This window comes from Dama dama, chromosome 1 (assembly GCF_033118175.1).
Source record: "Dama dama isolate Ldn47 chromosome 1, ASM3311817v1, whole genome shotgun sequence".
NCBI lineage: Eukaryota > Metazoa > Chordata > Mammalia > Artiodactyla > Cervidae > Dama > Dama dama.
In genome coordinates this window covers 59,756,876-59,782,968 of record NC_083681.1, presented here as the reverse complement: position 1 = coordinate 59,782,968, position 26,093 = coordinate 59,756,876, and the positions used below count along the sequence as shown (strand labels likewise).

At 39.7% G+C, this 26,093-nt stretch overlaps 1 pseudogene; it reads right to left on the bottom strand.

Moving 5' to 3' along the window:
• Window positions 1-8,511: 8,511 nt before the first annotated feature.
• On the bottom strand, window positions 8,512-11,814 carry LOC133054825 (follitropin subunit beta-like; annotated as a pseudogene).
• Between the last annotated feature and the right edge of the window lie 14,279 nt (window positions 11,815-26,093).

Sequence of the window (26,093 nt, the reverse complement as noted above, 5' to 3'; positions counted from 1 at the left end):
TCTAGAAATAGAAACCTCTGAGTTTGAGATGGTCAGAGCAGAGTAGGTGAGACTGGGCTTAGGTCTTCATGGAAGCTGTTGGGTAAAGGCTGAGAGGCAGGTGTTCAGTGTGAGCTCCTGTCGTGCTGGGAGGTGGGGATTAGGGGATTTAGTGGATTTGGGAGGTTATGACTACTTGTGGAACACTGTTTCACAGCTTTGGGTCTGAAGAGCTGTTGCTGTGGCTTGCTCAGAGCTAGCCAGAAAGTCAAGGCCAGCTGTGAGAAGACTAAACAGTCTCAGAAATGGGCTGGTTCCTGGCCTTCCCCTGGCCTTTTCTCTGCAGAATAACTTTCTCTGGGATCTGAAATGTTGAGGGTAACTGAGAGGCATAGTTTTTCTCTTTTCCTAAGGTTGAACACTCTGGAGGCAAGAGGGCAGGAAGGGAAAGGGAAAAGTTATAATAATGGGTGCAGTTGTACTGAGCACTTCCCTATGTGTTCATGTATTTATGTATTACATAGGCAAGCAAAGTGTTTCTCTATGGAAAGAGTACACCTTAATCTGTTTCATTTATCTCTTTACTCTTTGGGCATCTCTAAACATGAATTCATGACCCCTGACACTTGCATTTTACACATGAGGATTCTGAGGCCCACAGAGAGAAAATAACTTGCTCAGAGTCATAGAGGTAGTCAGGGAAGAATTGTGAGTGGAGTCCAGGCCTCCTGACTTATTTCTAGCCCAATTCTCTCTTTTCTTTCCTTCTACTGTGAGGGGAATGACAGTAATAGGAGAGAATATTCTGGAATTTATGCTTATGGTATAGGCAGTATGGTGTAATGGCTAGAAGCAGAAACTCCGGAGCTGATTGTTGCTGTTGTCCGTCACTCAGTCATGTTCGACTCTTTGCGCCCCATGGACTGCAACACACCAGGCTTCCTTGCCCTTCACCATCTCCTAGAGCTTGCTTAAACTCATGTCTGTTAAGTTGGTGATACCAGTCAACTCTCTCATCCTCTGTCATCCCCTTCTCCTGCCTTCAATTTTCCCCAGCATCAGGGTCTTTTCTAATGAGTCAGTTCTTCACATCAGGTGGCCAAAGTATTGGAGCTTCAACTTCAGGGTCAGTCCTTCCAATGAATATCCAGGATTGATTTCCTTTAGGACTGAATGATCACCTGGGATTAAATCTCAGTTTTGCCACTTATCAACTGTGTGACTTGTGCAAATTATTTAATCTTTCTGAACTTATTTCTTTTTCTGTAAAATATAGTAATAATAATACCTACTTCAGAGGAGTATATAAGGATTAAATGAGTTAGTTAAAAAAATAGTACCTGGCTCATAGTAGCTTCCATATACATGTTATCTATAAATATTATTGGTGGTGGTGGTTTGGTGGTTTAGTCACTAAGTCGTGTCTGACTCTTGCAACCCCATGGCCTGTAGCTAGCCAGGCTCCTCTGCCCATGAGATTCTCCAAGCAAGAATACTGGAGTGGGTTGCCATTTCCTTCTCAATATAAATATTATTACTGTTTTGAAAGTGAGGACACAGCTCAGAGAGGTTACATAGTTTAACCAACAGCACACAGAAAGGAGCCAAGCTGGCATTTGAACTCATATTCCTGCTACCAGTCATCTATTATATTGCCTGTTAGCAACTTGAGTTTATTCAGACCAATATTCCTTGATTACTTCCCTGGGCAACCCATGGTATGTAAACACAGTTTCTGTGTTAATATTGGTAAGAGGTTGTTTTATTAATAGGTCTTAGGTTTTTCACCTCTTACTTTTAAGTTCTTGCCTTGAATATTTTTTTTCCTGATTTTCTTTGTAAAGAGAAATAGAAGTAATGATAAAAATTCAAACTCAATAGGCTGACTGAAGTGCTAGTAACACTGAGTACAGAAAAGAATGCCTGCCTTTGAAATGGGCAAAAGGCTTTGCCTTAACAGTTTCAGATGGAACCGTAAGACAGTGCTGATCAGAGGGTCAGGTCATTTAGACATGGTCACTGGAGTCTAGTATGTGTCAGGTGCTGGGTGAGGTGCTCAGGACATGTTTGTAATGCGTTCATTGTCTTCAAAGACCCTCCATTTGGATCTGTTGTCTGCAGTTATTTAATGTCTTCAGTCTGAGCCCATTCTGCCCTTTATGAATCTACATGCTTTATTTTATATAAACCCACCGCACATAAAAGATTGTTGATCAAGATTATGGAAGGGCCTATTTGAACCCTGGATTATTCAAAGAATAGAAGAGTTGAACACGCTGCTAATCTTTAGGCTGGAAGCAAGAGTGTAGCTGCTCTCCTTTCTTCAATGCTGTTCAAGCGGAAATGAGATTAATTTTGTTTTGGACGGTTCCAGAAGAGAAAACTGGATGGAAATTATAGGCAAAGAGATTCTCGGTTCAGTTTGAGTCAATCCTTTCAGACCACCACGGTACCTACTAAGTGCCAAGGAATTACCCCAAAAGCAGACAAGGGCAGACAGAATCCCTACATCCACAGAGTTATTTATTTATTTTTTTAATCACCAGAGCTTCAGTCTAGTCTTGGCATAAAAATGTTATTATAGAGAATATAGATGTCTGTGATAGTCTACATTTTGCAGATAGCCATATTTGAATGATCTAATTTGGTTGGTAAAGTATTTTGATGGCATAATGGGAAATATTCTGAAGAGAGACTAAAAATAAGGACTGTGTGTGTGTGTGTGTGTGTGTGTGTGTGTGTGTTAGTCACTCAGTTGTGTCAACTCTTTGCGACCCCATAGACTGTAGCCTGCCAGGCTCCTCTGTTCATGGGATTCTCCAGGAAAGAATACTGGAGTGGGTTGCCATCCCCTTCTCTAGGGAATCTTCCCGACCCAGGGATCAAATCTGTGTCTCCTGCATTTCAGGCAGATTCTTTATCATGTGAGCCACCAGCAAAGCCCCAAAATAAGGAGTACAGAATTCTAATTCTGATCATATGACAGCCCATGTGATCCCAGGCCTCAGTGTTAGCACATACTAAATGGCAATATAGAACTAGATGGCCTTCAGTTCTCTCTCCATTCCATGATTCTATTCAGCTTTCTTTTTGTTTGTTCTTAGATCTTTGTACAGTCCAAAAATATAATCACATCTGTTCTTGAAGAACAGGGCAGATGATTATTATGAGAGGCCCACTGATTTAAAATGTACTCATTTTCAATTCAAGAATTTCACACTGAATGGAAAAGAAAGTCATTTGGAAAGAATAATTGTTTTTCTTTGAGAATTTAATTTTATTTTTTCCAGTTTTATTAAGATATAATAAACTTTCACACCATTAAATTTAAGGTGTGAAATGTGGTGATTTGATATATGCATATATTGTGAAATGATTACCAAAGTAAAGTTTGTCAACCCATCTATCACCTCATATAGTTACCTTTTTATTTATTTATTGTGGTGAGAACTTTGAAGATATCTTTAAGCAACTTTCAGGTATATAATACAGTGTTAACAATAGCCACCATGATGTACATTAGATCCCCAGAATTTACTCATCTTATAACTGGAACTTTTTATCCTTTTACCATCTTTACCCATATTTTGCCACTTGACCACCCATCGCTGGCAACCACCAATAATTTCTGTTTCTATGAGTTTGGTTTATTTTAGATTCCATATATAAGTGAGATCAAGCAATATTTGCCTTCCTCTGACTTATTTCAGTTAGTGTAATGCCCTCAAGCTTCATCTATGTTGTTACAGAGAGATTTCCTTCTTATTTATGGCTGAATAATATTCAATTGTGTATACATACCACACTTTCTTTATTCACCCATCACTTAAGTTGTCATCAACTCAAGTTATTTCAAAATCCTGGCTATTATAAATAATTTTACAATGAACATGGGTGTGTAGGTATCTCTTTGAGACAGTGACTTTATTTCCTTCTCCTACATACCCAGAAATGGAATTGCTGGATAATATGGTAGTTCAGTTTTTATTTTTTCTGAGGAGCTTCTATACTGTTTTTAGTAGGGGCTACACCAACTTACATTCCCACTAATGGTACATGGGTTCTCTTTCCCCCACATACCTGTCAGTACTTGTTATCTCTTATCTTTTTGATAAAGTCCTTTCACAACTGTTAGAAGGTTTTCTTATAGTGGTTTTTATTTGCATTTCTCTGTTGATTAGAACTTTTCATGTACCTGTTGGCCATCTATATGTCTTGTTTGGGAAAATGTCTGTTTAGGTCATTTGCCCATTTTAAAAATAAGGTTATGGTTTTTGCTAATAAGTTATATTTTGAATATTAACCCCTTATTAGACATATGGTTTGCAGATATTTCTCCCATCCCCTGGGTTGCCTCTTTAACAGGTGATTAATTCTTTTGTTGTGCATAACATTTTTAGTTTAATGTAGTCCCACTTATTTATTTTTGCTTTTGTTGTTTATGTTATAGGTGTCATATCCAAAAAATCACTGTCAGGATCGATGTCAAGCAGCTTACCCCCAAATTTTCTTCTAGAAGTTTAATGGTTCCAGGTTTTACTTCTGATTTTTAATTCACTTTGTGTTAATATTTTTAAGTAGTGTAAAGTAGGGGTCCAGTTTTATTATTTTTGTATGTGGATCCAGTTTTCCCAATACCATTTAATGAAGAGACTATCTTTACCCCATTGAATATTCTTGGCTCCCTCATCAAATACTAATTTACTATATATGCATAGGTTTATTTGATTTATTTCTAAGCTCTTGATTCTGTTCTATTGATCTATGTGTCTTTTTAATGCCAGTGTCATACTGTTTTAATTACTATAGCTTTGCAGTATAGTTTGAAATCAGGAACTCTGATGCCTCTAGCTTTGTTCTCCCTCAAGATTGCTTTGGCTGTTCAGGGTCTTTTGTGGCTCCATACAAATCTTAGAGTTGTTTTTCCTATTTCTATAAAAATGAATTTTGATATTGAATCTATAGATGACTTTGAGTAGTCTGGACATTTTAACAATATTGATTCTTCTGACCCATAAACATGGGATAATTTTCCATTTATTTGTGTCTTCTTCAGTTTCTTTCATCATTGTCCTATTTTTTAGTGTATAGATTTTTCACTTCCTGGTTAACTTTATTCATAGCTATTTTATTATTTTTGATGCTATTGTGAATAAAATTATTTTCATTATATTGTTTTCATTGCTATTGTGAATGAGATTATTTCTTTTATTTCTTTTTCAGATGGTTTTGTTGTTAGTATATGGAAATATCAGTTCAGTTCAGTTCAGTCGCTCAGTCATGTCCGACTCTTTGCGACCCCATGAATCACAGCACGCCAGGCCTCCCTGTCCATCACCAACTCCCAGAGTTTACTCAAACTCATGTCCGTCAAGTCGGTGATGCCATCCAGCCATCTCATCCTCTGTCGTCCCCTTATCCTCCTGCCCCCAATCCCTCCCAGCATCAGGGTTTTTCCAATGAGTCAACTCTTTGCATGAGGTGGCCAAAGTACTGGAGTTTCAGCTTCAGCACCAGTCCTTCCAATGAACACCCAGGAATGATCTCCTTTAGGATGGACTGGTTGGATCTCCTTGCAATCCAAGGGACTCTCAAGAGTCTTCTCCAACACCATAGTTCCAAAGCATCAATTTTTCAGCGCTCAGCTTTCTTCACAGTCCAACTCTCACATCCATACATGACCACTGGAAAAACCATAGCCTTGACTAGACGGACTTTTGTTGGCAAAGTGACTTCTCTGCTTTTTAATATGCTATCTAGGTTGGTCATAACATTCCTTCCAAAGAGTAAGTGCCTTTTAATTTCATGGCTGCAATCAACATCCGCAGTGACTTTGGAGCCCCCAAAAATAAAGTCTGACACTGTTTCCACTGCCTCCCCATCTATTTCCCATGAAGTGATGGGACCGGATGTCATGATCTTAGTTTTCTGAATGTTGAGCTTTAAACCAACATTTTCACTGTCCTCTTTCACTTTCATCAAGAGGCTTTTTAGTTCCTCTTCGCTTTCTGTCATAGGGTGGTGTCATCTGCATATCTGAGGTTATTGATATTTCTCCCAGCAATCTTGATTCCAGCTTGTGCTTCCTCCAGCCCAGCGTTTCTCATGATGTATTCTGCATATGTTAAATAAGCAGGGTGACAATATACAGCCTTGACGTACTCCTTTTCCTATTTAGAACCCGTCTGTTGCTCCATGTCCAGTTCTAACTGTTGCTTCCTGACCTGCATACAGGTTTTTCAAGAGGCAGGTCAGGTGGCCTGTTATTCCCATCTCTTTTCAGAATTTTCCACAACCAACTTTATACATTGATTTGGTATCCTGAAACTTTACTGATTTTATTTATTAGTTCTAACAGTTTTTGAGTGGAGTCTTTAGGACTCCATCAGAGATTATGTCATCAGCAGAGACAGTTTTACTTCTTCCGTTCTGATTTGGAAAGACTTCTAGTTCTTTTTCTTGCCTGATTGATATGTCTGAGACTTCTAGTAATATTTGAATATTCTCTGGTGAGAACAGTCATCCTTCTCTTGTTTCTGTTCCTACAGGAAGAACTTTCAATCTTTCACTGTTGAATAGGAAGTTAACTGTGGGCTTGTCAAATAAAGCCTTTATTATATTGAGGTACCTTCTATATCCAATTTGTTGAGAGTTTGTATCATGAAAGGATGTTGGATTTTGTGAAATACTTTTTCTGCATCTCCTGAGGGGACTAATCCTTGATATACATGTGCTGGACAGTATATTAATTCTAATATTAACTAGATTTCAAAGATTATGAGGAAAACTTTCCACCAGCTCTGAGTTTCAAATAAGACATGCTAAGAGCTTTCTGAGAACAAATCAATTTTAGTGTAGACTGGGGGCTATGGAGCAGTAGGGATAAATTAAGCAAATGATGATGTAAGAAATAACAGAAAGTCTGTTTTAGGGAAAAAAGAACACCTAAATTCAGCAACATTCTTATTGATATTTCCACGTGAACAGTGAGTAAAGGTGATATTTATAGAAGGGTTTAAAAAAGATTTCTAGTAATGTTACCACTAAAATTATGAAAATACACATGTATGTGTCATGAACAAATAGTTTAAGAGCATGGAAAAATCCAAAGTTGTGCCTTTGGTCGGTAACATTTTTTATTTTTAAGTGTGTTTAAATATTCAGGTTAAAAAAGGAGTTAATATGTTTAAAAGTAATTTAAGTCATAAAGCATTTTTAGCATACACCATTTTGAAAGAAATCATAGATTTGGGAGAACATGTAGTCAAGTGATAAAGCAAATATAGAGACAGTCCAGAAAATACAGCTTTTCTCTTTAGACTGACAATGCTTTTTAAGGGAGGTATTTCTCTGAAAGCTCTTCCAGGTGGTTCAGTGGTAAAGAGCCAGTGTAGGAGACATAGGAGATGTAGGTTTGATACCTGGGTTGGGAAGGTCCCCTGGAGGAGGAAGTGGTAACCTGCTCCAGTATTCTTGCCTGGAAAATCCCATGGACAGAGGAGCCTGAAAGGCTGCAGCCCATGGGATTGCAGAGTCAGTCATGACTGTGGGACTTAGCAGGCATGCATTTCTCTTAAAAGTTAAGTGGAAAACAAATTAAATATAGCCTGTTAAGTTGCCCTAAGTGCCGTCATGTGGACTTCAGGGTTCTTATCCCAGCAGTGGAGGAGAATTCTGGTACAAGTGGCATAGCAACAACAACAGGTGATATGTCTTATTGCCTGAGGGATAGCTCTACAGAAGGCTGGATGTTCTTGATCAAATTTATTTCAGTGACATAGTATGTAAGGGTAGCAACTTAGGAAAAGACGTTCATTGGTCTTGTAATTGAATTTACACAGACCCAAATTCATTGTTCTTGTCTTGGAGCTAAATTCAAATTTGAAATAAAAATTAAGATGCTGTATTTAAAGCTGCAGATTGTAAATGGATGCACTGTTTCCCTTCTGTGCCTACTCCCACCCTCTTAGGTCAACAACTTCTCTGCCTGGAAAACACAGGTGAGGTGGAACTGATGACAGTATTTCCATGGATGAGCAATAAAGTGGACAGTCTTAGCTTAGTAACCCTACCTTCCTGACTCTCCCCTTAATAATGAAACAATTAGACATAGAGCTAGGTACCTGCACCATGACACTAGAGCAGTACTGGCTCTCTTCTTGCTGGCCATGTATCTCACAGGAGATTATGTTCCGTTTAGTTCTCCTACTCCATCATCTTGAGACCTCCTTCTCCAAAGTCTACATTTTGTTATCTGTAAAATGACAAGGTTGATTTTGAAGACCTCTAAGTCTATTAAAAATGGGAAACAGCTTATAGATCCTAAATTCAAGTTAAATGAAACCAACAGAGTCCAGACCTAGGTTGAGTGGCGACGGGCCCCAGCCGTCTCCAGTCCTGGAGCGCCCCCTCTCGGGAGAGCAGAGATGAGCAGGGTCTCCCGCGGTGGTTTGCAGCCTGGGCCCGTGTGCACGCAGACATCTTGGATGCCTGGTCCTGTGAGGGTGGGCAGCTCAGAGCGCCCGCCGCCCCTTACTCTCTGACGTCGCTGAAGGAGCAGTAGCTGGGCCCCAGGCCCCGCACGGTGCAGTCGGAGCTGCCGCTGTCACACTTGCCGCAGTGACACGCGGTGGCCACCGGGTACGTGTGCAGGGAGTCTGCGCGGTGAGCACAGCCGGGCACTCTCACCGTCTCGTAGACCAGCTCCTTGAAGGCACATGTCTTCTGGATGTTGGGCCTCGCTGGGTCCCTGTACACCAAGTCCTGAGTGGTTTAGGAGTTAGGTTACATTATTCTGCAAGTTTCTGTTTGGTTTAGTAAATAAGGGACAGGGATTTAATACTGCTTGCTCTAATATTTCCTTTCAGAAGACAAGTTTCCAGGAAACTTAAGCACAGAAAACCTCATAAAGGATCTCATGTTGTTTTTGTTCAGTCACTAAGTCATGTCCCACTTTGCGACCCCATGGACTGCAGCATGCCAGTCTTCCCTGCCCATCACTATTTTCTGGAGTTTGCCCAAACCCATGACCATTGACTCGGTGATATCATCCAACCATCTCATCCTATGCCATCCCCTTTTCCTCCTGCCTTCAATCTTTCCCATTATCAGGGTCTTTTCTATTGGGTTGACTCTTCACATCAGGTAGCCAAAGTATTGGAGCTTCAGTTTTAGCATTAGTCCTTCCAGTGAATATTCAGGACTGATTTCCTTTAGGATAGACTGGTTGGATCTCCTTGCAGTCCAAGGGACTCTCAAGAGTCTTCTCCAACACCACAGTTCAAAAGCATCCATTCCTTGGCACTCAACTTCCTTTATGGTCCAACTCTCACATCCACACATGATTACTGGAAAAACCATAGCTTTGACTGTACAGACCTTTGTCGGCAAGTGATATCTTTGCTTTTTAATACACTGTCTAGGATTGTCATGGCTTTTCTTCCGAGGAGCAAGCATCTTTTAATGTCATGGCTGCAGTTACCATCTGCAGTGATTTTAGAGCCCAAGAAAATAAAGTCTGCCACTGTTTCCACTTTCCCCCCATCTATTTGCCAAGAAATGGTAGAAGTGGATGCTTTGATCTTAGTTTTTTGAATGTTGAGTTTTAAGCCAGGTTTTCACTCTCCTCAGTCACCTTCATCAAGAGGCTCTTGAGTTCCTCTTCACTTTCTGCCATTATGGTGGTGTCATCTGCGTATCTGAGGTTGCTATTTCTCCTGGAAACCTTGATTCCAGCTGTGGTTCATTAGCATTTCACATGATGTACTCTGAATAAAAATAAGCAGGGTGACAATATACAGTCTTGACATACTCCTCTTCCAATTTTGAACCGGTCTGTTGTTCCATGCCTTGTTCTGTTACTTCTTGACCTGCATACAAGTTTCTCAGGAATGAGGTAAGGTGGTCTGGTATTTCCATATCTTAAGAATTTTCCACAGTTTGTTGTGATCCACACAGTCAAAGGCTTTAGCATAGTCAATGAAGCAGAAGTAGATATTTTCCTGGAGTTCCCTTGCTTTTTCTATGATCCAATGGATGTTGGCAATTTGATTTCTGGTTCCTCTCCATTTCTAAATCCAGCTTGTATATCTGGAAGCTCAGTCTCTTGTGGGGTCACCGCTCCTTTCCCTTGGGTTCTGGAAATCAAGATGGTGGTGTAGAAGGACATGGGCACATCTCATAACTGAAGTCTCTGGGATGAGCAGAGCAGTTAAAAACAGGTGAGAAAATGGCTTGAAGGAGCAAGGAAGGAACTCGTATTATACCACTGTTCTTAAGTGTCCTGGGAATGTTACAGAAAGTGTAGTTATCTCTTTTCTCTCTACCACGAACGTACCCATATATTTAATATTTTTAAAACTCTATAAAAACTTTGAATTTGTATAGCATAAAAACATGCAAAGATAAAGGAATACAGAAGATATGACCTTTGCAATTTAAAGATGGGTTGTTTTTTTTTTGTACTTAGTAATCTTAAGCTTTCTTAATGACAGGTAAAGACATAGCATTTGGGTTTAATTGCTTAGAAAAATATTTCCAACTTTTTTCTATGTATATTTAATATTTTCTATGTATATTTAAAAGAGGAATAGGAACCATAAGCTCAGTTATTTATATTTTGTCTAAAATGTTTGGGAAGTCACATACTGGATTCTGATATTCTGTGGCCTTTTAGGTTCTTCCTTGCCATTGCCTTAAATTCTGTACCTGTGTATGATTCTTAATCCAAAAGATATATGATACAGTTTTAGTACCAGAACATTGAAATTAGGTCAAACATATTTCACTCCTCTACATGCCCACTAAGAAAATAATTGGCTTTGAGGGAGAAAGGGGGCTGCTGGATAGTTCATTTCCCCAGCTGGCTATCAGGCCTCCATCTCACCCAAAGTGTGGTAAGTTGAGTTTTATTGATCAGTTCATTTAATGTTAAATAAATAAAGTATTTTCATTAAGATGCAGCACTTTCAATTTCAATTTATCAAGCTTCTAAATAGCCAGATGTGTAGAAAAGTGGCAAAGAAACATTTTCCCCTTTAGCTGGTTTGTTTTGAAGAAGCTGTGAGAATGTAGACAAATGGCTTAATACCTTTATTCCTTGATTTTAACAGCATAAAGAAGGGTGTAGGTTTGCTGACTCATTTTGGCTTGTCTCCAGGGATTGATTGCTCTCAGGCTGCTTTTGGTAATGTATTAAAAATGGGCCAATAAAATGAATTTTATAATTGGCTGCTAGCATTTTTTATTTGGCTGTAAAATCAATGTTATTACTATCCCTGTTGCAGAGGTATGCCTTTTATTATTGCAATTTCTATTTTAAAGACTATTGACAATATTCCATGTTTAATTATAGATATGTACTCATGCCCATGTTTATCCCTCAATAGGTAAAGCTAGCAGAAAAATGCTTTTTTAAAATGCAGAGTTGGCACATTACTGAAGCACTCATTTACATCAATCTGAGCTGTTCTGAATTTGTTTTATCCGAATTAAATCCAAATCCAAACATCTAAATGATATTATGGTAATTTACCTCAATTACAACACAGACAGTGTTGGCTAAGGGACTCATGGCTATAATTTAGAAGAGACAAAATATTGACAGAGTGATAATCAGTGAAACCTGCCTTATCCAGACCCTCAGCACCTTCACTTCCAGCAAAGCAAAGTGCCTACCCGGGTGTTTCAGTAGCCCGCACACCACGTGGTGTTGATGCTTATGCAGAAGTTATATTCCTCTTTCTCCACGGTGATGGTGATGTTGGTCAGCTCGCAGCTTCTGCAGCAGATTGCTCTCCAGCAACAGAAAAGGAAGCAAAACTGGACAGACTTCATCCTGGACTGGGAAGCAAGCAATTAGAAATCCCAAAGTATTTTCACATTCATGGACTTTGACCCATTCAAATTGAACTGAAATCAACCTGCTTCCCAAACTCTATCATCTCATTCAAGTTCAACAGGCACTCTTTGACAAAAGAGAGACATAGTAACACGTCAGAAATTCTCATAGAGTTCTTTAAGTGGAGGTGTAGTTTTTCTGAGGATTAAAATGTCACAGGTTATGCATCTGAAAAAAACAACAACCCAGAAAAACACTAATTTGAAAAGATACATGCACCCATATGTTGGCAGTTTACTACTGCTAAGATATGGTAGTAACCTCAGTGTTTATCCACAGACAGATGGATAAAGATACACATACACATACATACAAACACACATGGAATATTACTCAGACATAAAAAGAATGAAATTTTGCCATTTGAAGAACATAGATGGACTTAGAGGGCACTATGCTAAGTGAAATAAGTCAGACAGTGAAAGACAATTACTATATGATATCACCTATATGTGGGATCTAAAAAATACAACAAACTATGAATATAATAATAAAAGAGAAGCAGACTCACAGATACAGAGAACAAATTAGTAGCTACCTGTGGGAAGAGGGGAGGGGCAATATAAGGTAGGGCATTAACAGGTACAAAGTATTAGATATAAAATAAGCTACAAGGGTATATTGCATAACGCAGGGAATATAGCCAATATTTTATAGTAAGTGGAGTATAACCTTTATAACTTGTGAGTCACTGTATTGTACATCTGAAACATATAATATTGTGGAGCAACTATATATCACTTTAAAAAATGTCACAGGGGATTGCCCTAATATAAGCATTAAGTTGTTGTCCAGTGGCTAAGACTTCCCTGGTTGTCCAGTAGCTAAGACTGTGCTCCTAGTGCAGGGGACACAAGTTCCACCCCTGGTCAGGAAACTAAGATCCTGCATGCCAAGTGGTGCAGCATTCCCCAAAATAAACACATTTAAAGTGACAAATTTCCCTGTAAGTATTGCTTTAGCTTCATCCGCAAATCTTAATTCATGTTGATTTGTCATTATTCAGTTAAATATACTTTCTAAATTCTCTTTTGCTTTCTTCATTGATCCATAGGTCATTTGGAAGCATGTTGTTTTAAGTTCCATATTTGGAGGGATTTTCATGATTTTTTCGTTATTGATTATTTAATTCCCTTGTGTTTAGAAAACAACACTTTGTGTACTTTCTGTCGTTTTAAACCTTTTGAGATATTCTCCTGGTTTGGGGTGAGATGTTGTAAGGGTCTTGATAGTGTTGTTTGACTCTTCTATATATTTTCTAACTTTCTGTCTGCTTGTTCTATTGTTTACTGAGAGAAGAATGTTGAATATGGTCAGTCTACCTGGATAATTAGTGTTTTCAACATATATCTTTTCCATCCTGTGTCTTTGTGTTTAAAGTGCATTTCGTCTGGGAAGCATATAGTTGAGTCTTGCTTTTAAAAACAATCTAGTCTAATGATCTTTGTCTTTTAATTGAAGTGCTCAGAATTTTTAAATTGAATATAATTTTGATAGTCATGGGTTTATTTAGTCATCATATTGTTTTTTGTTTCATTTATTCTTTGTTCATTTTTCCATTTACTCTGCATTCTTTTGAACTGGTTATTTTTTAGTATTTGTTTCATTGCCACTATTGGCTTAGCAGCTTGATTTATTTATTTGTTTGTTCATTTTCAAGTTTAAAATGCATCCTTTACCTCAAGTGATAATATTCCACTTCACACATAATGAAAATATGTACTTACAACATTCCATTTTTCTGCACCCTCATCCTTTGTGCAATTGTTATTTATTTTACTTCAACATTATTCTAATCCCTAACTATGTTGTTGTTATCTTTGTTCTAAATAGTCAATTATATTTTTAAGATATTTAAACAATGAGAAAAGTCTTTTGTATTTACTTCTATATTATCTTTTTCAACACATATTATTTTCCTCCTGTCTAATGAGCGTTCTTTAGAATTCTTTGTCATGAACATTACCTGGCAATGCATTCTCTCAACCTTAAATTTACTAAAAATATCCTATTTCAACTTAGCTTTTGAAGGAATTTTCTTTCTAGTTACAGAATTTCTACCTAGACTTCTCAGTTAGCAAGTCTGTTTTTGGTAGTTTCATTTCAGTACTTCATGTACTTTATTTCATCCTTGTTTCAGATGAGGATTCTGCAGTCTTATATATTTATCCCCTCTATGTAGTATGTCTTATTTCCCTTTGGCTAGTTTAAAGATTTTATCTTCATCACTAATTTTTCAGCCTGCCTTGCTGAATTTATACTTACTGGCAAGGCAACTGCTCCAGTACTCTTGCCTGGAGAATCCCATGGACAGAGGAGCCTGGTGGGTTACAGTCCACAGGGTCGCAAAGACTCAGACATGACTGAAGTGACAGTGCACAGATGCGTGATATGCCTTGGTGTGGTTTTCTTTGGGTTTTTGCTACTTGGATTTCAGTGAGCTTTTGGTTTATAGCTTTTATTAAACTAGAGAAAATTTACAGAAAATTGCCAAATATTGCTTTTCATTGCTTTGAATACAGAATAAGTAAAACAATACAGTTTCCTTCGACTTCTATCTCTTGGTGTTCTGAGGTATCTATCCCATTGCTTATTTTTTGAAAAGAATTAGAGTAAAGCTTCGAGCAGAGAAGAGCATCAGTCTCAAGTTGGATAGGGCTCTAAGACAATCATTTTTAGTATAGCTGTCATAATTCTCAATGTAATAATTTTATTGACATCATGCTCCTCTGCTAGACTCCATGAGAGACTAGTGGCAACAAAGAAGGAGCTCAGTATTTTTTTCAGTGAATGAATGAATAACATGTGGCCAGTGAGGTGATATTGATTTCTCAGAAACATGAAGACAGCTAAGGAGATAGTCAAGCCAGGGGAAGGTGGGAAGGAAGCCACACTAGACATGTTGTCTCCACAACTTCAGTCCACAGTTCAGTAAAGGTTGGTCCAGGGTATCTAACCAGATGGGTTGGTTCAAGAGCAGCAAGATACTCTGCCCACCTAGCATGACCCAGAAGAAAGGCACAGATCTGGGGGACCCAACTATATTAGTTTGCTAGAGCTGCCATAACAAAGTACCACAAACAAGGTGACTTACACAAGAGAAATTTATTGTTTCATAGTTCTGGAGGCTAGAAGTCCAAAATCAATAGATTTGATTCTTTCTGAGGGCTATAAGCAAGAATCTGTTCCATTTTTCTTCCCTAGCTTGTGATTTGCTGGCAGTCTTTGGAGTTTCTTGGTTTATCACTCTGATCTCTGCCTTCATCTTCACACAGCAGTACTTCTGTGTGCATAGAAAAGTGAAAGTCAAGTCGCTCAGTCATATCTGACTCTTTGCGACCCCATGGACTGTAGCCCACCAGGCTTCTCTGTCCATGGGATTCTCCAGGCAAGAATACTGGAATGGGTTGCCATTTCCTTCTCTATGTGCATATTTCTGTCCAAATCCTCTCTCTTTATAAGCACACCAGACATATGGGATTAGGGACCCACTCTACTCCAGGATAACCCTATCTTAACTTCACTAATTATATCTCCATTATTGTCAAATAAGGTCACATTCTGAGTTACAGGGCTTAGAAGTTCAATATATGAGTTTTGATAGGGGGTACAATTCAACCCATAACACCAACCGATCTAAATTTGAATCCTGTCTCTTTCTTTTACTGACTTGGCATTTTCATGTCTCAGAATGGGGGTAACAGTGCTTATCCTTCAGGGAAATTACAAAGGTTGAATAAGATAATGTTGGCAAAGCACTTAGTTTGAACCTGACACGTGGTAAACACTCAGTACATCGTGGCTTTTACTGTCCTGAGCTAAATGCCCATTGATTTATTGAATAATTGTGCTCCTCCTGAATATAACTAAGAAATAGGTCCATTTTTCATTAGATTCATTTGTCCATTAGAAATAGATCTGGTTTCTTTGAAATGTTTGCCAATTTCCTTCTCAAATTGTTTCTGGGGAGGCGGGAAGATAACTACTGAATTTCAAGTGCTTAAATAATTAAGCCAAAACAAGAGAACACTGATAATAAACACTTTTCTGTGCATTATAATTGTGGAGCAATATCTTCTGGATAGTTAACCCTAGAGGCTTTATCGATTTAACTGAAATCTAATCATCTAACAACCCATAAATACTGTTGGAAGCACTTCTCCAGAGAGACACTGTAATTAGCAGCTGGCCCCCTTCTGGGCAGTGGGGCTCCCACCCTACTTGTATTTGGTCAAGTAATTTTTCAGCTGAGTGATCATCCCAGAGGACATCGTTTCCCTTGATATAGCTCCCTCAGTTTTGCTGGCCACAGCAAATTAGCTGCAGCCTTGCTCCTCAAAATGGTCAGGACTTTAATCTGAGCCTCCCTTCTCTTTGGAAGTGAAGGGCACATATTTAGAACTTTTGAGAGTTTGACATGGAGATCTGATCATCTTGGCTACTTTTGTGTGGTCAAGTTAGGGCTTCAGTTGCCTGAATCCACTTCTACCCTTTCTCCATAGGGTATCTGAGACTGGTGTTTAGTTTGTTTTTTCAATTATTTCTTCTATGATATTCTGGATGCATGGTTTCTCATGAATGAGGAAAATGCCTTTTTCCCATTCCCAGTTTTCAAATGGAGGGATTTTCCTTAAGAGCTGTCCTAGCCTCTTGAAAAGACCCTGATGCTGGAAAAGATTGAGGGCAGGCAGGGAAAGAGGTAACAGAGGATGAGATGGTTGGATGACATCACTGACTCAATGGACATGAGTTTGAGAAAGCTCAGGGAGATAGTGAAGGACAGGGAAGCCTAGTGTGCTGCAGTCGGTGGGGTCATAAGAAGTTGGACACGACTGAGTGACTGAACTGAACTGAACTGAACTGAGCCTCTCGAAAAATTTATTGACCCCTCCTTGGAATGATGGAGAGTTTTACCTCATTGTAAACTTGGAAGTAGATGCTGGGTTTGCTTGACCTTGTCCTGCCCTCCCTTCTCTTAGACATGTACTTGCCCACAGAGAACATTCCTCCCCTGCTACTCCTCCTTTCTAGGGGGAGCCAGCCCCTGCCTCAGTGGGTGTCCACCTAATTTTGAAGAGGAGTTGGTAAGCTAGAGTTGCATTTCCAACCATGCAGTTTATTTCAACTTAGCCTCTGTCAATAATGAGGGGGACCTGTTGGGCTCCTTCTGATATACTCCTGGTTCTATTTCTCAAAATTCTGCGGACTCGGGAACGGAGTCTCCAGATAAAGAGCTATTTTGTAAAGAGCTATAAATAACTATAAGCTATAAGCTTATAACTTATAAGCTAAAAACTATAAGCTATAAAGAGCTATAAATAACCCAAAGAGTTATTTGGGTCTTGTAGGAAACAATGTTGGGCTAGCCTCTGAGAGTCATCAACAGAGTTGGTCTTTTCATGTCTGATGAGAAATAGTTTTCATGTATCAACCAGGCACCAGAAAATCTCTATTTAGAAAACACGAGGCAATTGAATATTAGACACCCAAAGCCCTTAGAGGAAGCAGAAGTCATTTTTATGAGGAGCCATTTAAGAAGTTCAGAGCCTGTGGTGAGCATGTTATTCACATAATTTCATTTAATATTGAAAAGGATGTGGAACCAGGTCAAAATTCAGAGAGGATGTCATTTTGCCTTGGTCAATCTTGTGAGTAAAAAGTGGAGAGTTCATCCTCTGTCATTAAACAAACAATGGTATGGTACCTCTTAGTGGATCATGTTTGGGAACAGAACCAAGGGTTTTTCTAGTTTCTTTCTTAGGTGAATGGCTCATCGAATACTAATCCTGAATTTGGCCTGGTGAGTTGCTCTTGGTTTACAGACAGAAAGGATGTCAGATGATGAAGTCCTAGTATTGAATTCTTTTTTCAGAGGAGGAACAGAGTCAGAGAGGTTAAGGAGCTTGCTCAAAATCACACTGCTATGCAATAAGAGAGTTGGAATGAGAGGTGCAGTTGTGGAGACCTCGGTTAGTGTTCATTCTGCTCTGTCCTGCCATCCCGGTACTTGGGAGTTATTGACAGCAACCAACCCTTTCCATTGGCTTCCCAGGTGGCTCAGTGGTGAAGAATCCTCCTGCAGTGCAGGAGACTCAGGTACGATCCCCAGACCAGGAAGATACTCCGGAGAAAGAAATGGCAACCCATGCCAGTATTCTTGCCTGGAAAATCCCATGGACAGAGGAGCCTAGTGGGCTACAGATCATGAGGTTGCAAAAGAGCTGGATATGACTTAGTGACTGAACAACAACAACCCCTTCCACCACCAACTCTGTTTTTAAAGCTGTCCACTGCTGGTGAATTGGAAAACAGTCTTAACCCAAAAGCAGCAGTTTAAGGTGAGCCCTTCACTTTCTATTTTTTTCTCAGTAGCTTGTGCTGTTCTTACCATTCTAGGAACTAGCATCCACTTCTTTTCCTTTAGGAGTGGGACAGCATACAGCCACCCAGTGGCAGATACAACTTGTCTCTTTGACAAGACAGATAGTATTTCAGCAGAATTATATTCTGTAGCATCGATCACCATGACAGGATGTATGATAATATATAATTGGGACGTGCATCAGGTGCCCCAGTAACAGTTTTGAGTGGCTCACTGAGATTTATGTTTTTCCTGTTACCCTGTCTTGTTGGCAATTTGTTGAAATTCTCCAATGGTGTAATCATTTCTTAAGTGCTTTGCCTCTGGTATATTTAAGTCAGTGTATGTAGTGGCTGACTTAGTTATTTTGGAATGATTTGAGAATCATTTGGGATTAAGGCTCAGCTCATACGCCACCTTTGGGATCTGTTGAAAAGCTGTTATTAATATTCCCAGTCTGAACCAGGGGCTCACCTTTGGAATACTATGTGCCTTGCATATTCCGCTATCAGAGCTTTTCTCATCCTGCACTGTCATTGTTGGTTTGAGTTTTTCTCCTTTGCTAGAAGGTGATGCTTTTGTGTTTGGTTTGTTTTTTTGTTTTTTCTTTAAGGTGAGGGTTTTTAGAGTCAGATGGACCTGGGTTCAGGTCCTGATTCTTCCGCTTAACAGCAGTGTACTTTGGGCAAAGTACTTAACTTTGCCCAAATCTCAGCCCACTCATCTGTAAAATGGGTCTAATAACGTCCTTCACAGAAAGTTTTTGAATATTTTTTTTTAAATTTTTTTTTAAATTTAATTTTTTTTTTTTATTAGTTGGGGGCCAATTACTTCACAACATTTCAGTGGGTTTTGTCATACATTGATATGAATCAGCCATGGATTTACACGTATTCCCCATCCCGATCCCCGCTCCCACCTCCCTCTCCACCCGATTCCTCTGGGTCTTCCCAGTGCACCAGGCCCGAGCACTTGTCTCATGCATCCCACCTGGGCTGGTGATCTGTTTCACCATAGATAGTATACATGCTGTTCTTTTGAAATATCCCACCCTCACATTCTCCCACAGAGTTCAAAAGTCTGTTCTGTATTTCTGTGTCTCTTTTTCTGTTTTGCATATAGGGTTATCGTTACCATCTTTCTAAATTCCATATATATGTGTTAGTATGCTGTAATGTTCTTTATCTTTCTGGCTTACTTCACTCTGTATAAGGGGCTCCAGCTTCATCCATCTCATTAGGACTGGTTCAAAGTTGAATATTAAATGAAGACATGTATGTCAAGGGCAGAGCATAGAAGTGTACAATGGAAGCATTTAATAAGTGCAGGTTTACAACAAGCACAACAAGCTTTTGTTGTTGTGCTGGTGTATTTATTAATAGCTCCCCAGATTATCTCCAGATTATCCTCATTTGAATAAGTTATGTGGTTCCCTTTTACTAGTTAATCTATTAAGGAAATAAACATCATTACTATTGAAGAAAAGTATATGACTAAATGTACAGGCCATAAATAAAAAATCTTCATATACCTGATCAGTAAATAATTTCTTCCAAATTAATTTATTTGGCTGTTGACGTTTTTGCCCATACATGTTTTATCCCTAATTTGAGGTAAAGACGTTATGTTGTGACTTGTTTTGGTAGCCATACTCCTAGGTAACTCCCTCCATGCCCAGAAAATTGTACATATAGGTGGCGCTAGTGGTAAAGGATCCGCCCACCAATGCAGTAGATGCAGGAGATACAGGTTTGATCCCTGGGTTGCAAAGATGCCCTGGAGGAGGAAATGGCAACCTGCTCCAGTATTCTTGCCTAGAAAATCCCAAGGACAGAGGAGCCTGGCGAGCTACAGTCCATGGGGTCGCAAAGAGTCTGACACAACAAAGCGAGCGCACACACAAACACACACACACAAGTCTAGAGTATGATGAACAAAGTAGGAAAAATAGGTGGCAAGCTTTCATGCATTTAAATTCTACATCATGGAGCTCTCCTTAGCACAGAGGGAAAGTCAGAATAAGCATTGCAATAATCACAGGATCGAAAGGGAATTAATTTTGTCTGTCTTCCTGCACAGAGGAAAAATGATAATTATTATAGCTGCAGATTGATGGTTATCCTGGCTCCTCTTTTTCTTGCCAAGCCAGGCAGTACAAAGTGCTTCCCAAGAAAAATGAGTATGGCTCATTTTGGAATCTTGCAAGATAAAGTTTGTTTTTTCTTTAAATAGAGTTTATTTTTTAGCATATATATAAATATAGGTATATATGTATTCTATATATATAGTCAATATTTTGAGTATGATTAAAAAATCAGTATGTCTATTTTATATCAAGTGCATTTTAAAAAATGAAATACTTTTTTATATTTTAGTATTAGTATTTTAGTATATTAGCATTTTAATATTTAAAGAAAATACTTTAAAAATACATTTGTTTATTATTATTCTCGGATAAAGCACAATGCCTGTCACATGGTAGGTGCTAAAAATGAATGCATGATGAATAAACAAATGGCCTTCAAATTGGTTAAACTCTTCCACGCTGATATTATTTCCCATGTTTACCTGATATGATTGTCATGTTTACTTAACTCAGTATTTCCTCCTGGAGCTTCTAGTCCAGGAGATGTTGCTTTCATCCTCACCAAAAGGGGAGATGGATTTGAGATAGGTGATGCAGGTATAATGCATCCTTGGTCTGGCCTCTATCGCAGCCTCTGCCCTAGTTCCAGAAAATGCCAGATTACTGTCACAAAGTCAGCTCAGCCACCCTCCACAGATGTTAATCATCAGGACGACCAGGCTACAACCAGCAAGGCTCAGAATAAGAGCCAGAGCCTGTTCCCGAGCCTTGTGAATACACTGCCCCTTCTGAGAACTGACTGGGGCGGGTCTTCCATTCTGTGAGGTGCAGTGAAACAGCTGTTAGTTGTTAAAATACAGAAATACTTTTTTCCTCTAGGAATAAATAGTTCTTCCCTTGGCACCCTGATTACCCCCCACCCCCACAGGCACTCTGGCCCCTTAGACTCTCTCCAAGACCTCCCTATGTCCAGCAACTGCAGAGTTAATGCCTGGCATGGCAGAGCGAACCCAGGGTCACCTTTTCTAATTGCTCTGGTGCCTGCTTCTCAGCTGCTAAATGAGTAGCACTCATTTTCAGGGGATAACTGAGCTGCTCCCTGAGCTCCTTCTCAGTCCTGAAGGTTTCTCCTTCTTTCCCAGCCTGCAGTTGTTTTGTTTTGGCCTTGCCAGCTCCAAGTCGGGAACCTGGTCCCACCCTTCCTCACTGTGTTCATGCCTCTGCAGTGCTCTGTGCAGCCTGACCTTAGTCCCTCTGTATGCAGCAGGTCTGCCAGTGGTTGAAGGATCCTCCCTTGATCCAAGCTCCTCTCAAGCCTCATGTTAATGGGTAGAATTTGGCCTTTAATTATGGGCTCTTACCCTTGGGGCAAGTTTGCCAGGCATCCTGTAGTGACAAGACATGTCTATTTTCTGACTTGGGTCCTATGTTGACTTTGTCAGGGCATCCTGATTTGAGGTCTTTTTAGGAAAACTACAAGAATATGACAAAGCTATTTTTTCAAATTAGCTGGAAATCCTGATTTTTTTCCCCTTAAAATTTGACAACCCTACTTTTCTAGCTTGAGGACCACAATTTTATCCTCATTTTCTTGTATTCCTATGAATTTCTGCTATTCTTTTTTTTCTCTCGGAGCTAAGGTTTCACCGTCTGTCTATAATGCTGTGTGGCCTAGTCGTGTCCAACTCTTTGCAACCTCATGGACTGTAGCCTGCCAGGCTCCTCTGTCCATGGAATTTTCCAGGCAAGAATACTGGAGCAAGTTGCCATTTCCTCCTCCAGGGGATCTTCCTGACCCAGGGATCAAACCTATATCTCCTGCATTACAGGCCACTTGGGAAGCCCCATAGAAACCAACTGGTTTGCACCAACTCCCTGCTAACTAGGACATAACCAATATTTATTGAATGAATGAATGAAAAGATGAATGGATAAAAGAGTTTGCTCCATAGGATTCTCTTTCTCTTTAGGACCCCTTTCAGAATATGATAGGGCCTTAAGTCAGAAAAATAAGTAAATATGACAGAAACTAAACCCTGCTCTGGGGAGCCAGGCAGCCTTATACTGCCGCTACTCTCTGTATTTAATTACCTTTCATTTTTCCCTTGGCAATTAGTAAAGTGCCAGTCTGTCTCAGATGTGCTAAGGAGAACCAAGAGAAGATGTTTTTGTCCACACTTGAGCCAAAGTGTTAAAGGAACAGTAGCACACTTGGGGTGCGGGCTGGGGAAAGTGGAGATGGAAAGTCATTAAATTTATTGAGCAACCATCGTGTACTTTTTTAGACATGATCTCATTTTGTCCTCACAGTAACCCTGCAAAGTATATTCTAGACAACGAATCATGTGTAGCCAGGCCAGATAAGTTACTCAAATCCTAGAGTTATTAAATAGCACAGCTTGAATTTAAACCTAGGTCTTTTCACACAATACCAGCCTGCCTTCTATTGCTAGAAGCATCATGGTGTGGCAGTGGCAGGGATCAAAGACAGAGAATGCTAGAGGAAGGTGACAGTCTAAGACAGAGCCAAGCCCACCCATTCCCTGTCTCCTTCTCTCCCTTCTGCCTCCCATTCATTCTAGAACATTCCTGGCATAGTTCTGTCTTCTCAGGATACTGATGAACTGATGGATAGGATAAACACAGTCCCTGACCTCACATGGGTCATATTTCAGGGCAGGTTATAGAGACTGAAAAAGTGATTTCAAGCATGATTAATTATTGAAGTTATGTTGGAAGCATATAAGGAGATGGTGGAAGAGTGGCAGTTGTTGGAGGGGTGGGGATCAGCAAAGGCTTCATGAAGATAGTAATATGTGGGTTGAAATGTGAGGGATAAGAATAATTTAGCTTTGCTGAGAGTTGGGAGAACAGTTGTTTCAGGCAGAAGAAACTGCTCTAGGACAAAGAAAGTGTGATGAGATTGGCTTATCCTTCTGAAGAGAAAGCTGTAGGATCCCAGTTTTATTTCATATAGGGAAGCAGCCTGTTACCATAGGGAGAGGTCATGAGTCCTGAGTGCTCAGGAAAGGATCTCATGTGGAGCAATATTTGAATAGAAATGAGGCAGTCATGCAGGCTGGTTTGGTTACAAGCAGTTGAAGGAGACAGAGGCAAAAAGCAGAGATAATGACACAAGCAAATGAAGAACCAGGAGAGGACATTTAAGGTTGAATTATTTGATAAAGAATATCTCCAACTGCAGTGGCAGCTCTGCCTTTGCTGGTTTTGAAATTGCATTTGGAATGAGGAGACAGCAAAATTGTAAAAAGCCACTCCGCACTGGCAGTGAGTATGCTGGGTGGCAGTTGGGGTTGTGATCAAAGCCAGTCTCCCCAGTTCCCCAGTTATAGTGTTTTCCAAAAGTGTAGGTAGGTAGGCTGATTAAAGCACATGCTCTAAAACAGCCAAATGCTTCCTCCAAATGTTTAAAATCCAAGCAGGTCTTTCATCACAGAACACTTTCTGTATTAAATATTAATCAAAATAATTTCATTTTGCAGGTTCAATGCTTAAAATATCAATCTAGATGATGGATCATGGACTTTAAACCTGGAAGAAATGTTAAACCCATCTCTCCCTCTACCCCATGCATTTACAGATGAGTGAGCTGGGATCCAGAGAGGATAAGGGAATGCTCAGAATCCTTAAGCTAGATTATGGGAGTTAAACCAGAATATTGCATTTTTCCTAATGAAAGAAAGAAAATCAGGTTGATACCAAGCTTCAGCTTTAACTGAGCTGTCCATTGATGATATATCAAATTTCTCTGATACTTTATTGCTTGGCAAATATTTACTTTTCTGGCTTTTACTTCTGATGAGATCTCCATACTAAAGTGGTTGTTGCTATTAGAAATCCGGATGGAATGGCATTAAATGTGGAGAGGGGAGTGTTTATCAGTATGGCAAATGAAGTTGGCTGTGGATATAGCAGATATTTCAGAATCATTGTGCTTTCCTTTGTGTCATAACAAAATGCCCCTTAAGCTTCAAATTCATAAAGTAGTAGCCTGCTTCCTTTCTTTTTCACTCAACCCGTACTAAGTACCTGCTTTGACCTCAGTTCTATACTGGGTATATTGCTAAGTGCTATGGTGGGGGTAGTGTATAGAGACACACTCTGAAAGTGTTAGTCACTCAGTCATGTCTGACTCTTTGTGGCCCCATGGACTGCAGCCTGCCAGGCTCTTCTGTCCATGGAATTCTCCAGGCAAAAATACTAGAGTGGGTAGCCATTCCCTTTTCCAAGGGATCTTCCTGACCCAGGAATTAAACCCACATCTCCTGCATTGCAGGCAGATTCTTTACCATCTGAGCCACCAGGGAAGCCCTAGGAATACACTCTAGTCTTAGGATATTTACCATTTGGATGATTTTGGTAATGACTACGCAAAAATAAATTAGGGGATAAAAGGGACAAAGAAACTTGCCAGTAGAGCTGGAATCGATATTTCTGCAACACAGCCTTGAAGGTAGAGAAAAGTGAAACAATTAACACCTGGTACTTACAGGTATTTTTCTCTCTTTGTCAGGGAAGAGAGAGCTAAAGAGTGGACAGATGAAGCCAGGTCAGAGGCTTCTGTTGGGCTCTGACTTGAAGTTAGGAGGAGACTGGAGGGGATATTCAAACTTTTCCTATCTTCAGGATTTGAGTTACACCATGTTTTTTTCACTAAGGAAAGACTAAGTGGAATAGGGAAGACTAAGTGATAGGGCTGTATCAGCCACACACAGACATTATAGGGAACCAATGCCCAGGAACCCATTAGCTGAGTAGATCCTTCTCCCTCTGTCAGGGCCCACTGGCCAATACAGCCAATCAATCACAGCTTTCCTTTCCCTTCTGAGGCTCAGAATCCTTCTCAACACCATGTTTCAGACAGACAAACAAATGTATATTGTTTTGTCTTTTTTCACTAGAATAAGTATTCCACAAAGCAGGAAAATTGCTCTATTCATTGCTTTTTGTTTTTTATTCCTGCCTTTAAACAGGGCCTGGAACATGGCAGAACTCTACTGCTGAATTGATGAAAGAGTGTGAAATGGATGGCGTTCAGCTGCTTGGCTGAACCTGTAGCCAGAAGTTGCAAACTTGAGGCTCAGTTTTCCTAACCCTGTAGAGTCATGATCATATCCCAGGGTAGTGGCATCTTCAGTTTTTTCAACTCTTCACCCTCTTGCCTGAATGTGCACATATTCCTGTGTTCTAAGAAACACTGAGATTGCCTTTCTCTTAAGCTCTAATGGAGCAATCTGTGTTTCTACCTGAGCCTTTTTAATATATGGCTTCTCTGGCAAGTTTACTATAGTTACAAATGAACCTCTTTTTAGCTCTTTCATGAATTTTTTTCAAGTCAGATTAAGAAGCATTTCCTCAGAGTCCTATGGAAGCCAGCATAGCCTTGTCAACTTCTTTGCCTCATTCCTCACCATTCTACTTCATGCCTCTTACACTAGAGAAGAAAGGAATACCCTGATTTTTCCTACCATTCTGTATTTCAATATTGTGCCCATCCTGGATACTTTTGGCAACTTCTGGCCACAACAGTTGGCACTGTTAATACTTTTTCCCTTGGTGAGGACATATAAGGGCAGCAATGAGTCAGGTTCAAAGACAGAACAAGTGCAGAGAATACTGGATTCAAGCTTTCCCTGGGTCCCTCAAGGCTCCCCTTGGAGCTTTCTGGTTTCAGTACATCAGAGCTGGACACTCTTCCAGGTGTCAGGCCAGATAGAAGGTACCTTCAGCTAAGGAGCTGGGGAACT